We start from the raw sequence: 15903 nt of genomic DNA on the forward strand, positions 1-15903 counted from the left end.
TACAATCCAAGGAACAGACCCAGTCTTGAATTTTGATCCCAAGTTTTTCTGAACCTCTTTTATTTTAGAGAGAAACAACACTCTCCCTGGTGACAGGGATAAAGTAGAGTTTGCCAGAATCGCCTGCTGACCTTTTGCCACCAGTACTTTTATATGGATTCCATAGAATGCCCGTGGTGTTACAAAAGTCTAAAGTTAGCATTTAACTGCTGCGCCCTATCTCAGCTGTGTGGTGAAGAAATCAGACTATGCAGGGACTTCAATTTAACAGGGCCATCAGTCTTCCCCGTCCTGCCACCATCCAATGTCTTATCGTTCCCCCGAGAAAGGATTATTGTCTAAACCAGTCATTCTCAGCCATTTTTCGGCGAACTCTGTTGAAACTTTATGAGACCACCCGTAAATTGGAGCAACCACACCTGATTTTCTGTCTGGGCCTCTCCAGCCAGGTGACATCAACATCGACTTTTTTCTGGTTTTTGCTAACCTGTTCTCCTTTCCCCCTGTCAGCTCTCCACCCCCTTCCCCCTCCATCCATTCCCCTCCCCCCATTGCTGCTGCCCCCTCCCTCCCTGCTCCGCCAATCACCTCCTGCCTTTGTGACCACACCTCCCCCCCACCTTTTCATTCAGGCGCCTGCTGACATTTTTCCGCAGCTCTATCAAGCCTGAAACGTCAATTATGCATTTTTATCTTTCTATGGAAAGTAAATTATTTAACCTACTGAGTTTCTCCAGCCTTATGTTTTAAACTTCAAACCTTGGTGTCTGCAAACTTTTGTGTTTTACTTTTAAAAAAACATTTATGTTACGTGAGGTGGAAACAAGGCTTTTACTTAAATGTGCTATGCCTCCCCCCCTCCCCTTGAGAATGGCTAGATGCTAGGTGTGGAGATAGGAGCTGTGTGGGAATTGACTGTCCCACGGGCTGTGGTAACCCTTCCCCAAGGTACAACTCATGAGCTTCCCAACAGATACAGGTGTCTGTGCTTGACGAGAGCGATAGGCTGGGTTGGCAGGCCAGGACCTGCACCGCTGGCAGAGGTGACTCAGACTCCCATCTTCCCCTTGGGGACATGGCTCACAGACTGTTGGGGGGTAACCAACTGGTCCAACACCAATATCTCAAACTTATTCTCCCTCTCTACCTTTCTCCCTCTCTCTCATCCTCTCTTCCTCTCCCAATCTCGCCCCATCTGCCTGTGTTTAGCTCACATTCCTCTAAACCAGCCATCTTCAGCAAGGACCCTCCATCCTCCATGGGGGCTGTAGCACATTGAAGTTACAGCTTTGTTTCTTTTCACCTCCTGGAACATAAATTTTTTTTTGTCTAGTCAGTAGGAGAGAAGTATGAAAGAAAACAAAATGTCCTCTTCACAGGGAAGGGGGTCCATAAATTTTGAGTATTGTCCTGGGGAAATAGCCAAAAAAAAGGTTGAGAATGGCTGCTCTAAACTTTTTCCATCCACATTCCTATCCTTTAATTGTACTTATTCCTATCTCCACCTCTTCCCCCATTGCTCATTCAACACACCCACCACCCTCTGTGTGAAGAAGCTCTGTGGTCAGTAAGGGATTATGTATGTACAGTGGTGTCACCCGGTGCATTAAGAAATGGTGTTTCTCCCCCCTCCCTGTGGACCGAACATAGAAGGTGTGCATTCCTTGAGTGTCCAGAGTGGCGGCGGTGGTGCTGAGCGGGGTTGGGGGTGGGGTGGTGGACACCCCCTCTGATGGTGTCACCGGTGCACTCCGCAACCCCCTAGTGACGCCAGTGGTTTTGTGAGTGGGGCAAAAAGGTTGAGTACCTCTGCCTTAAATGTCTGCTCTCTAGGTTTAGATTTCCCTACCCTGGGAAAAAGCCTGTGACTATTTACCCGTGTACTAGAGGTAAGAACCAGGGAGATCTCAAAGAAGAGGATGTTCTAGGAAAGTACCTGGAACAGCGAGTTCCCCAATGGGAAAGGTATTCCAATTCCCCAGTCCCCAACATCACTAAGTCTTGGAGCACACCAGTAGAAATTTTGGGTGACACAGTTGGCGTAGCGCCAGTGATGAGGACCGGGGTTTGAATCCCGCACTGTATGTAAGGAGTTTGTATGTTTACCCTGTGGGTTTTCCTGGGGGGGGGGGCGGTTTCCTCCCATCATTTGAAACATACTGGGGGTGTAGGTTAATTGAGCAGCACGGGCTCATGGGCCGAAAGGGCCTGTTACTGTGCTGAATATATGTCTAAACGGGCCACAAATGCTATGAATTCTTCTTCTTTGGCTTGGCTTCGCGGACGAAGATTTATGGAGGGGGTAAAAGTCCACGTCAGCTGCAGGCTCGTTTGTGGCTGACAAGTCCGATGCAGGACAGGCAGACACGGTTGCACGGCTGCAAGGGAAAATTGGTTGGTTGGGGTTGGTTGTTGGGTTTTTCCTCCTTTGCCATGGGCCACGAATGCTATGAATTAGGGACTCAGTTACAACACTAAGCTCCTGAACTTCAGAGCTGTTCCACAGCAGTGCTTATCAATGGATCAACAAAACAACTGAATACATTAGAACAAGGTGGGAGGACCATTTCTCTCGAGAGCTGCTGGCTGGAACCCAGTGAGAGAGGAAACCAGCATAATCAGTTTCATGGGTCAATATTTTCCACTGCAGTTCCCCAGTTCACTGAGACAGGGATCTGAGAGAGAGAGGGCCCCTGCAGTAGAAAGGAAATGCTTTAAAAATACTTTTTAAACCATGTAGTTTATTTTAAAACTTCTATGATTTTTGTGGTGGAGAGGACAATTATGAGCAATGATTTGTTTTCAAATGTCCTTTCTCAAAGCATTCCCGTTAATGGTGAGAATAAGGTGGAGGATGCGTTTGCATCAGTGCGATTTATCTTTTTTCAACTGAAGAGACAGGGACTAACCTCTTCACTAATCCCCTCCATCTCATTGCCCCAACCTTGCTCTCTGGGTTCTTCCACTTGAGAAATATTGCTATCAATGCATTCATTTTCTACGTCTGGTCCAGACACCCACTTCTCTTCCTCGTACTGCAACAGAGAAGGCCAGAAACACACCAGTGTGACCCAGACAGAGCTCTGCTAATTGCTGCTGTGCTTTGTATATCAGGTGAGACGGCAAAGTAACTAAGAATCCTGCACACACACACACACACACACACACACACACACACACACACACACACACACACACACACTCAAACTTGTGCATTTACACACCTTGGGAGTACTCGAACTTACTACACAGTATGAGAAGTTCAAAGTTCAGCTGGGTGAGAGGGAAGGGTGTTGAGAGGAGACAAGAATGCACTTGTAGAGTTTAGGACATCCACAGGGGTAGAGTGGATAGAGATGGTGGGGTTTGAACTTCAGGGTGAGTTTGCCAATGACCACACAATTGTTGGTAGAATCACAAACAGCAATGAGGAAACATTCAGGAGGGAGATCGATCAGCTTGTTGAATGGTGTCACACCAACAACCTTGTGCTCAATGATTGAGGACATCAGGAGGAAGTCAGGGGAAGGTGACCCAGTCCTCATCGAGGGTTCAGTAGTGGAGTGGGTCAAGGACTTAAAATTCCTGGCTGTCAACATCTCTGAGGATCTGTCCTGGAGTCTCCATGATGAAGCCTCAAAGAAGGCTCGCCTGCGGATATACTTTATGAAGTGTCTGAGTATGTCACTGAATATTCTTGGAAACTTCTACGTGTCTCGTGGAGAGCATTCTGGCTGGTTCCATCACTGCCTGGTACAGAGGTGCCAACTCTCAGGTCAAGAATAAACTCCAGAGGGTTGTTAACTTGGCCTGTGACATCACAGACACCAGACTTCACTCCATCGAGGATATTGACAAGAAGCGGTGTCTTTAAAAAAAAAAGCAGCCTCTATCCTCAAGGACCCCCATCACCCAAGACATGCCCTCTTCACTCTGCTACCATCGGGCAAAAGGTACAGGAGTCTAAAGATGAGCACCCAGTGGCACAAGGACAGCTTCTTCCCCTCTGCCATCAGATTCCTGAATAATCTATGAACCAAAGACACTGCCTGACTTCTTGTGCACTTTTTTTTACATAATAATGTTGTAAGATATTTATAATATGAATGTTTGCACCATGATGCTGCCACAAAACACCAAATATCATGATTTGTTTATGACAATAAATTCTGATTCTGAAAAGCTGAGTTTGGAAGTTACAAGATCTGCATCTGAGCTGCCGTTGGCAGGAAAGTTCTGTGCTCTGCGCTGATCCCAGCTGGGACGGGTTGCACTCGTGCTGCCAACAAGAACGGAATGAAAAGCCAGGTCATCACAGGTTTGAGTAGTCCTGGTGCTCTCCCCAGTCCAACACCCCTCCCTTCCACCCTCTACCAATTCCAGGTCGAGCCGAATTCCGACAACAATTCCTGTCCATTGCCAGCTGATTCCAAAATTCTCATACCTGTCCTGAAGTCTTTCCAGTTTTTTGGGGGGGGATGTGGTGTCAACCCCTCTCTAACTCTGCAACAGCCTTAAAAGAGTGCTGATGGTTCCAATCTATGGAACGACCTCTCTGAAACTCTCTGACCCTGTTCATCATCTTCCGTGAATGCCCTTCCTTCAATAAACTTTGCCCATTTCTTTTTAGCGTTGGTGTGAATTGGAACATATTGGAACTTCAGACTACACTAAAGATGCTTCATCAAGGCTCAATTGTTGTCCATTCCTTTTTTTTCAGAATCTGAATTTATTGTGATGAGCGTGTCACATCACTGCAGCAGAACACCGTACAAAATAAATAAAAATTAGTGCAAGAAAAAAATCAAAGTAAGGCCGTGTCTTTGGTTCATTATTCATTCAGGAATCTGATGAGAGAAGGGAAGAAGTCAAGTGAAGCCACCTTTATTTATCGTTCATACCACAGTAAAGATGAGATAATGTTTCTCCAGGCCCACAGAGCATATTTACATAAGTTAGAGGTTCAACACATTTAAAATATTAAGACTTGTAAATTAACGGTCCACGGTACCCTATCCTCAAATGTTCTGGGAGTTCAAGATTCTGATGGCCTGGGGGAAAAAAGCTCTTGCCAAATCTGGACGCAAGGGCCCGAGTACTACAGTACTTCCTACCAGATGGCAGAAGGGAAAAGCTGTCCTTGGGCTGCTGGGTGCTTGTCTTCAGGTTCCTGTACCTTTATCCCGATGGTAGCAGAGTGAAGAGGGCATGGCCTGGGTGGTAGTGGGTGGGGGGGAGGGGTCCTTCAGGATAGAGGCTGCTTTCTTAAAACACTGCCTCTTGTAGATGTCCTCGATGGAGTGAAGACTGGTGCCCTTCATCGACTCTCTCAAGGCTAGGGCCAGAGTGTCAGTCCCCACACTTTGACCTTGTTGAGTGAGATGATGTTGAACAAACACCATTCTGAAATCTGGCCTTTTTGTAACCAGTAAATTAACCCAGAAATGCTAGAGGATCTCAGCAGGTCTTGCAGCGTCCATGGAGGTAAAAATGTATAATGGATGTTTCATCCCTGAGCCCTTCTTCAAGGTTGGCCCAGCATTTTTGTGTTTTTACTACAATCACAGCTTTTCATGTTCCACTCTTTGTAACCTGCCACTTCTGCAAACCACTCTCCTGAAGTGAGATGGGATAGCAGACGAAAATGCTGGGAAGTAGCTGTAGAGAGATAGGTATCACTCTCTGGGAGACAGATTTTCGATGATTTCAGGAATAATAATGATACAATTACAAGGGAAATAAGTTCAACTGCGGTTTGTGAACTTAAAGTCACACAGAAAATTGCTTGGAACCAAATGGATTGAGAACCTCAACCTGGTTCCCATAATCACACCCTTTTATATCATCTCCATCAATCCTGTGGTCAGTTCCTAAGGGAGGCTAGCAAGCGAAACAATTCTCCTCTGTGCATGCTGAGTGGGATGAGGAAGGACGTGCTTTCATGCTATGGTCTGAAGAGGCAGTGGGAGTTAATTCTGCAGCAACTTCCATAAAAGGGGAGCGTGATTATTGTAGCAGGGCAACTGGATGGGGGAATCATTGGGCTGTTGGCATAGATGTCATGGGCTGTGTAATGATGTAGTGATATAATGTATTCTGCTGACTGCTTGCTATTGGTTATGACTGTAAATTGGCTCCACCCTACTGGTATAACAGATGGTGCAACTTATCCCACTGGTCAGTAGAAGTGGCTTCTTCTGCTAATAAAAGCCTATAGTATGATTCAAGACTGGTCCTTACTTATGACATATCAGACTGAAAGGCTTCCATCTGCTCCAACCCCTAACACCCCACAACACTCCCCATCTCTCACCCCTCCCAAATCCTTACATTTCTCAGCTTTACGATGTATTGTCAGAGTCCTTCTTTGGCTTGGCTTTGCGGACGAAGATTTATGGAGGGGTAAATGTCCACATCAGCTGCAGGCTCGTTTGTGGCTGACAAGTCCGATGCGGGACAGGCAGACACGGTTGCAGCGGTTGCAGGGGAAAATTGGTTGGTTGGGGTTGGGTGTTGGGTTTTTCCTCCTTTGTCTTTTGTCAGTGAGGTGGGCTCTGTGGTCTTCTTCAAAGGAGGTTGCTGCCTGCCGAACTCTGAGGCGCCAAGATGCACGGTTTGAGGCAATATCAGCCCACTGGCGGTGGTCAATGTGGCAGGCACCAAGAGATTTCTTTAGGCAGTCCTTGTACCTCTTCTTTGGTGCACCTCTGTCACAGTGGCCAGTGGAGAGCTCGCCATATAACACGATCTTGGGAAGGCGATGGTCCTCCATTCTGGAGACGTGACCCATCCAGCGCAGCTGGATCTTCAGCAGCGTGGACTCGATGCTGTCGGCCTCTGCCATCTCGAGTACTTTGATGTTAGGGATGAAGTCGCTCCAATGAATGTTGAGGATGGAGTGGAGACAACGCTGGTGGAAGCGTTCTAGGAGCCGTAGGTGATGCCGGTAGAGGACCCATGATTCGGAGCCGAACAGGAGTGTGGGTATGACAACGGCTCTGTATACGCTAATCTTTGTGAGGTTTTTCAGTTCGTTGTTTTTCCAGACTCTTTTGTGTAGTCTTCCAAAGGCGCTATTTGCCTTGGCGAGTCTGTTGTCTATCTCGTTGTTGATCCTTGCATCCGATGAAATGGTGCAGCCGAGATAGGTGAACTGGTGGACCGTTTTGAGTTTTGTGTGCCCAATGGAGATGCGGGGGGGGGCTGGTAGTCATGGTGGGGAGCTGGCTGATGGAGGACCTCAGTTTTCTTCAGGCTGACTTCCAGGCCAAACATTTTGGCAGTTTCCGCAAAACATACATGACATCACATTCAACCCTGAGATTCTTTTTCCTGTGGACCAGGCAGGATGACCACTTATCGGTAGTGCATTAAAAAAACTGTACACCAGTGGTTCTTAACCTTTTTCTTACCACTCACATCCCACCTTAAGTATTCCCTATAGCAAAAGTGCTTAAAGTGGGATGTGAGTGGGAAGGGAAGGTTGAGACCCAATTTCTACTGAAATATTTTTCTTGAGAAAAGTAATCATTGGGCCATTTCCTTTGGAGTCATGAAACCGTAAACATAACGAGTCAATTAGGGATGATTGAAACAGTGGTTTTCAAACTTTTTCTTTCCACCCACATCCCACCTTGTGCAATCCCTTCCTAATCACAGAGCATCAATGGCCCAGGGATTACCTAAAGCGGGATGTGAGTGGAAAGAAAATGGTTGAGAACCACTGGTGTTCACAATATACACATGTAAACAAGTAAAGAAATATAAACAAACTGTGCAATACAGAGGAAAAATATCAATAAAGTGAGAGTCCTTAAATGAGTCCCTGAATGAGTTTGTCGTTGAGGAGTCCGATAGTGGAGGGGGATCAACTGTTCCTGAACCTGGTGGTGTGAGTCTTGTGGCACCGACACCTCTTTCTTGATGGCACCAGCGAGAACAGAGCGTGTGCTTGGATCCTTGATGATTGCTGCTGCACTTTGACGGCTGCGTTCCCCATAGATATTCTCGATGGTGGGGGAGGTTTGCCTGTGATGTCCTGGGCTGTGTCCACTACTCATTCCAAACCCCACGATAATCCCCCAAACACCCCTAACCTATACTTAAAGCCCTGACCTAACCACCTATATCTGTATGCTCCCAATACTTCAAATCCCAACACCAACCATGACACCCAAGGCAGAAAGAAAAGCTGGAGACATGAACCAGGCCAGGCAGCAGCTATGGAAGGTGAAACAGGGTCGGAGAGCCAGAATTTATGTCGCAGTGATTTGCTTTGGGGTGTGGAATTGGAATTTGGCCCAAGCACAGCCTTGCTGCTTAGGAAGACTTGTCTGGGGCATCCAGCAGGAACTGATGTCTCCAGCCTTTCTTGAGGAGTAACGTATACAACCTATATTGTTGATATCTAGTACCATGGAGTCAGTATCCACCAGCAACCACCCCAGCCTGTTTGGGGTTAAGGCCAAACCTGTGGCGCAGATAAGCCTTTCCAATGGCAGAAAAATGTCCCTGGTTTCTTCCCCCCCCCCCCCACAGATGTTTCCCCCCCCCCAACCACACCCTCACAGATTGTCAGGATAACACTGTGTAAGGATCCTGCAGCAGGAGATGAGAGAAGCCAATCTCAGTTTACGCAGAGCCAACACACAGACAGGCGTGGTATCCGATCCCTCTGGTCTGGCTTTTCACCAAGCAGGTGTTCAGAGCTGGGAGAAGTTGCTTCTTGACTTGAAGATTAGAATAATATTTCTGGACATTACTGTGCTGTAAAACTGCAGTCCCCGGACAGTACTGGGACCAAAACCAATTTTTAAATTTAATTCAATTAGTTTATTTTTATAGTTTCTCTATATTCATGCCTTTTGAATGGTGGCAGGTCAGAATTTTGTTGCAATATGACAATAAACTTGTTATTGTTAACTCAATTAGATCTTTGGATAACTGTGGTCAGATTTCCAGGAAGCATTTCTGACACCTCTGTATTCAGCAAATTATTGCTCTCAATGATCTAGGTTCTAAAACCTTCTAAATTGAATCTGTAGAACACAGTGACAGTGAAGTCTAGCATCCAATTAAAAAGAAATTAATGGTGGTGCTCCTGTAATGGAAGAGCTACCAATGGTGCAGAAGTGGGAGCGCAGAGACAAAGCACTGCTGCAAAGGGTTCAACTGCCTGGTCCCATTGCTGGCGGCTCATACGGGTGTTAAACGGCAAAGGAGCTGACGGTGTTTGTAGGTAAAATCTTGCATCCATGGGGATGTGCCCAAGATGGTGGTGCCGGTGCTCTAGGGGTTGCAGACTCCGGGGGAGCAGTGGACCAGAAACGGGAAGGACACCCCCACTTCTCCTCCCCCAACCCCACCCCCATTGAGGAAAAGCACGGGGGGTGGTGACCTCAGCAGCGGATCATCGAGGGGCTCGGCGGCTGAGGGACCCACACAGGCTGTGGGCGACTTGGGGTCAGGGGACCCGCACGGGCTGTAGGAGACTGGCCCATGGGAACCAGGATTCGAGAGGGTGCCGAAGGGCCTCAGGTGCTGAAGGCTTCCTGATTGTGTCGGAGATTTGGATCTGGAACTCAGGTTGAACAGGGGTCTGTGCAGCTGCGGGAGCGCTGGAGGCAAATCCACAGACGTTCAGTGACTCTGAAGGGACTCTCTTTTGCTTCTCTTTCTCCCGTTCTGTAGAGGGGCACTAATGGTGGTCTCCCTTACAGCAGGGAGTGGTGTTTCTTGTAATATTACATGACCATAAAGGAATCTTGACATTTTCATAGGTAGTGTACAAAAGAGTGATCTCCGATTAAGGTTACCTTATTGACATTAAAACTGGGACTTTCATGTAGGGTTAAGGTAGAAGATAAAATCTCATAAACCAATCATTTTTTTTATCCGTGAATGGAGGGAATGAAAAGCCACACATATCAAATTAGTTTTGAGGGCTGGAGAAGTTGTTTCAACAGTAAGAATAATTTAGCAAACAGATAGTGGACAGTGATCAAGATTGGGGTTCGAATCCCACACTGTCTGTAAGGAGTTTGTATGTTCTCCCTGTGTCTGCGTGAGTTTTTCCCGAGGGGAATTCCGGTTTCCTCCCACCGTTTGAAATGTATCAGGGGCTGTAGGTTAATTGGGTGTCATTGAGCAGCATGGACTTGTGGGCCGAAATGGCTAAATTTAAAAAAATTTAAATTAATTTAATCATTTATGCTCAGGGTAGAGGAGTTGAGGACAAGAGGGCACAACTTCAGGATTGAAAATCTCCCATTTAAAACAGGGATGTGGAGGAATTTCTTCAGCCAGAGGGCGGTGAACCTCTGGAATTTGCTGCCATGGGCGGCTGTGGAGGCCAGGTCATTTGGTGTGTTTAAGGCAGAGACTGATAGGAATCTGAATAGTCAGGGTATCAAAGGTTATGGGGAGAAGGCAGAGGAGTGGGGCTGAGTGGGAGAATGGATCAGCTCATGATGGAATGGTACAGTGGATGGGCTGAATGGTCTACTTCTGCTCTTATGAAACCTTAACAGATTATTACAGTGAAATCATTGATTTTTTAAAAATGAAGACTATTTCAAGTCCACGATTCCCCAAGAATTGCATTGGCAAAGGTTGCAGTAGCAGACCATTTGGATTAAAAAAATAATCTGCTGGAGGAATTCAGTGGGTGGAGCAGTGTCAGTGGGAGAAGAATAATGGTCAACTTTCCAAGTCAGAACCCTGTGTCGCAATGGAGAGTGCAGATGGGAGGTGTAATGAAGGCAGAGTGGGAGGGATGGACAGGGGCCAGTGGGCAATTCATGAGCAAGGGAGGGGTATAGACTGACGGACAGATGAGAGCACGAGGAGTGGAGTTGACGGGGGCAGCTGAAGAGTTGGAGGAAATCGAGGATCAGTTGGGTGAGATAAGACCTTAAAGCATCAGAGCAGAAATAGGCCAATCAGCCCATCGAATTTTCCCCACCATCCAATCAGGAGCAGATCCATTTTCCCACTCAGCCCCAATGCCCGTAACCTTTAAGGCCCTGGCTAATCAAAAACCCTGCCGTAAATGCACCCAATGAACTGGCTTCCACGTGGTAACATCAGTTTTGCAGTGTTGATATCATCATTACAGCCGCAACTTGCAGGCCAATAAATTAATGTTTGTGTCTGAGTAGCCCATAGATTATGGTTTTTTTAAAGCCCACAAAACTATCAAACAGCACAGATCAGTGACGAGTAGTAATTTGTACTACATCTGGTCAAACCACAATGCAAGCTCATTGACAAGCATAAACCCTTAAATGGGTTCAAACCAAAGGTCTTCTTGATAACAATGTCTTACACTTATTTTGGGCCTTTAATAAGGGGAAAAAAAATCCATGATTTCTCAACCGGTAAAACCTGGCTTTAAGTTCATAAGCTTGTTAAAGATAATAAGACATAGGAGCAGAAATAGGCCATTCAGCCCATCCAATCTGCCCCACCATTCATTCATAAGGTGATCCATTTCCCCACCCAGCCCCACTGCCCGGCCTTCTCCCCATAACCACTCATGTCCTGGCGAATCAAGAACCTATCAATCTCTCCCCTAAATGAGCCGACCTCCACAACCTCCTGTGGCAACAAATTCCACAGATTCACCACCCTCTGGCTGAAGAAATTCCTCCTCATCTCTGTTGTAATAAGCAGTCACTCTTCAATCCTGAAGTTGTGTCCTCTTGTCCTAGACTCTCCCACCATGGAAAAACAACCTTTTTACATCTACTCTGTCCACCCCTTTCATCATTTGAAATGATTCAATGACATCTCCCTCATTCTCCTAAATTCCAACGAGTACAGGCTAATAGGTGAAAAATGTTCCTCATGCGATAACCCTTTCATTCGCGGAATCTATGTAATGAACCTCTCTGACATCACCACATCCTTTCTTAAATGAAGAGCCCGACCAGTGACATCATGGGCACCAATCTTCACTCCATTGAGGACCTCTACAGTGTCTTAATAAAGCAGCCTCCATCCTCAAAGACCCCACCACCCAGGCCATGCCCTCTTCACTCTGCTTCTTCCCCTCTGCCATTAGATTTCTGAATGGACGATGAGCCATGGACCTCACTTTCTCTTAGTTTTGCATTAGTTATTTTATTTTTAAATATAATCTTTCAGCAATATTTGCCAAAAAACAATGAATTTCATGATGTGTTCGTGACAATAATTTCGGATGCTGATGAGCGCTCTAGTGGAATTAGTTGGGGGAGAAAATTTGACCAGTTCACGAGATGTAAGGGCAACGTCGGCTTTTCAAAATGTGCAGCGGGATCTTACACACCCAGGAGATCAGGTTCAGCACATTGGACCATGTAGCAGTCCTTTGGGACTGATGGCCAGCCTGGACTATATTAGTGGAGAGGGCATCAAATCATGAGTTCTGATTCAGAACCAGTGTGCTGTACACATGGCATGAGAATACGCCAACAGTTTGGCAGCATTGGCTAAGGGCAGAATGGTTAGTGTAAGGGTGGCACAGTGTAGGCTGGCACGGTTAGTGTAAGGGCTGCACAGTTTGAGTAGTGGTTACTGCAATGCTTTTACAGTGCCAGCAACCTGGGATTGAATCCGGCACTGTGTAAGGAGTTTGTACGTTCTCCCCGTGTCTGCATAGGTTTCCTCCAGGTTATCCAGTTTTTTCCCACCATTGAAAGGTTGTAGGTTAATTGGGCGTAATTGGGCAGTACAGGCTTGTGGACAGGAAGGGCCTGTAACCATAAACTATACTCAGGCTCTCAATGTTGTCCAGGTGAAGGGTCTCACCCCGAAGCATCGATTTTCCATTTCCCTCCACAGGTGCTGCCTGACTCACTGAGACTCTCCAGAAAGAGAAAAAAACAGTCCCCCCCCCCCGGAGAAACTCAATGGGAGAGAAAGAATTGGTCAATGTTTCATGTCGGAACCCTTCAGCAAGTCTCAATGACCCTTCTTCTTCTCCTGCAGACGATGCTCGACTCTTTGAGTTCCTCCAGCAGATTGTCTTTTGCTCTAGATAGTAGCATCTCACATGTCTTGAGGGCCTGTGCTTTTGCTTTCAAGGGAGCAGAAATGCTCACAATCTGAGATCAAAGATGCACATCAGAGAGCCTGCAAAAATTAAAGCCTGGCGGGGAATGAAGGTGGCTGTGCTCACAGTCCATGGTCTCTGCTTGTAGAAGACACAAGGTTCTGAGACACAGCAGGTTTACCTGCTCGCGGGAACAACACTCAACCAATTGTTGACCACCACATCAGCACTTATGAGCAAGCTTTCCTTGTTCGCCAGAGTCTTGTCTGTTCTGAAGGCAGAGTTGAAGTTCCTTCACCCACGTGCCTTATAGAAGAAGACAATCTCCATCTCTTCTCAAGCACAGACAAAAGTTACATGCTGAGTCTGACATTGGAACCCTCATCTGAATAATTAATGAAGACATTAAAAAATACATGAGAGCAAAACTGAATACTAATCAATTTTTGTCAGGGGTTAGCATGTGAATATTGAAGATGCCTTATCTAAGATTAGATGTGGTAATTTTTGCAGGGGACGACTTGTCTTCCTTATTGATGACTCAGAAGCTTCAAAGATGAAGTCTAAATACTGCTCCACAATGTGAAATAAACATTCACTTCCATAGCATTGGAGATCGTATTCAACCAGATTGGAGGCACCACAACTCAGGAGTTGCTGGTGAGCCTTTGTTGAGGCCAGGCATTCAGTGATTTTAGAGCCTGTGGGAGGGAAGTGATGATGGGAGGGGAGGGAGAGAAGAACAATGAGCGTGTTTTCCCACATAGACAGGGGAAAAGACTGGGCTGGGTGTTCTAATTAGACATGGTTTTGAGCGGAGAATGATGAACTTTGAATTGGGATCTGTGATCACACAGTAATCTCATGTTATTAAGCCTTTCCCTCAACTATTGTGTGATTTGCATGATTTCTGATGATGTCATCATGGAAACTAATCTCAACAAAAATAGTCCCTAAGTGGCAGGGACCTTTTAATAAAACAGTAAAAGTACTTTATCTATAAGTTGCAATGTACCTCATAGTTGAGATGAACGTTATCACAACTTCAAACTCTTGATGTTTGTCATTGTATTTTCTAATATTGACTTTTTATTCAGCCATTCCTGTGTATCTAATGTTTACTGTTACAAGGAACTGCAAATACTCTGACCTAAACAATTTCAACAACTCGTTAATGATCTTGTCCCATGATGTGTTACATCACACACCCTACTAGCAATATAAGAATAAAATGATTGTATTCAATACATTTCCTCCATGGCAAAAAAACTAAATTATCTAACAAAATGGCTGCAATTTACATCTAGAAATATTCTCATTTTATGCACTGCACCCAATCTCCACCCATCGTACACACCTCCAACCATTGCCTTCTCAATAGCTCTGCACACCCACCACCTCCTCGATCTATTCTAGCTTTTCCCTGCTGCTATTAGAAGGACAATCCTTGCCACATCTATTCTGCTCTACCCTGTCATAGGGCTGGTCAATGGGTAACACAAATTCTCCTCAGGTAATGAGAGGCATGGATAGATAGAATGGAAACCGGTACCTTTCTCCTTGGGCCACAATGGTCAATACCAAAGGAGGTCTGTTTAAGGTGAGGGGAGGGAAGTTTAGGGGCGATGTCAGAGGTAGATCTTTTACACAGAGAGTGGTGGGTGCCTGAAATGTACAGTCAGGGGTGATGGTGGAGGTTCGAAGGTTGGAACAATAGGAATATTTAAAAGACCCTTAGATACACATGGATGAAAGAAAATAGAGGGTTACAGGTGTGAGGTACAGAAAGATTAGATAGTTATGGAGTAGATTGTCGTAAGTTGGCACAACATCATGGGTTGAAGGTCCTGTACTGTTCTAGATTCTGTAGCCAGTTACCTTAAAACGGAGTCTTCTGGGTAACCATCTCCTGAGGTGCAAACTCAATGACTGCCTCTGTGGAATAAAGCCATTGGCAGAAGGCTGGAAAGAGCCAGGATGTCGGGCAGCATCTGCAGAAAGAGAAGAAAACATGGTTAATATTTCAGACCAAAGGCATTTCATTAAAGCAACCCTTCCCTCAGTACAACTATCGACTCCTAGCCATTCACACAATTGATGCCTGAAGAGTTCCCAGAGTCTTTTCTGCTTTTGGCTCAATCTTTCTGTGTCCACCATTTTTTCCCATAGAGCATTCAGCAGAGAAATGGTCCCTTCAGCCCTTCTCTTTTGTGTCAAACTATTTTTCTGCCTAGTCCCATACCCATCCATACCTCCCCCATCCATGTACCTGTCCAAAATCTTCTTAAATATTAAAACTGAGCCCACATTCACCACTTGAGCTGGCAGCTCATTTCACACTCCCACCTCTGCTTTGTATCTCACCTACCCTCAGTGGAAAAATCCGACCTACATTTACTCTGTCTATCCCCCTCTCTACTCCTGCATTCAATCCTCCCTATTATTGAATCCCAACAACCCATAGGACTTCTTAACTATCCTATCAACCTGTGCGGCGACCTTGAGGGATGCATGTTGGGCAAATGAGTGAGCGAATTTGCCCTACATCTTCCGATTTGAACCACACCCGGTGTGAGTCACTACCTTCAGGAGAAAGATGATGCAATAAAAGGCCAAAAAAGAGATTTTGTTTGACAACAGCAGCTTTCCGGACATCACAGGACAGTCATTTTGTGGCGTTGCTGAATAGTTCAAAACAAATCAAGTGTAGCAATATGTCATAGGCTTGGCGGGATCACATAAATAGCCACACACTACTGGACTTCCCTTATTGGCCATGAAATGAAACCATCGATGGCATCGTCACAATATTTGCAAAGCTACTTGAGGGTGAGGGCAGAAGTGGGAATGTTGGCTTTGTAATAATC

At 45.9% G+C, this 15903-nt stretch overlaps 1 long non-coding RNA gene across 3 annotated transcripts in view; it reads right to left on the reverse strand.

The window, feature by feature from the left end:
- LOC138758382 (uncharacterized) overlaps window positions 1–15903 on the reverse strand; it is a 67351-nt gene that overhangs the window by 13247 nt on the left and 38201 nt on the right. For all 3 annotated transcript variants that reach the window (XR_011354263.1, XR_011354262.1, XR_011354264.1), the window contains one exon: window positions 14915–15027. This is a non-coding gene — a long non-coding RNA (uncharacterized lncRNA). The remainder of the gene's footprint in view (window positions 1–14914; window positions 15028–15903) is intronic.

The sequence above is a fragment of the Narcine bancroftii genome, chromosome 3 (genome assembly GCF_036971445.1).
Source record: "Narcine bancroftii isolate sNarBan1 chromosome 3, sNarBan1.hap1, whole genome shotgun sequence".
Lineage (NCBI taxonomy): Eukaryota > Metazoa > Chordata > Chondrichthyes > Torpediniformes > Narcinidae > Narcine > Narcine bancroftii.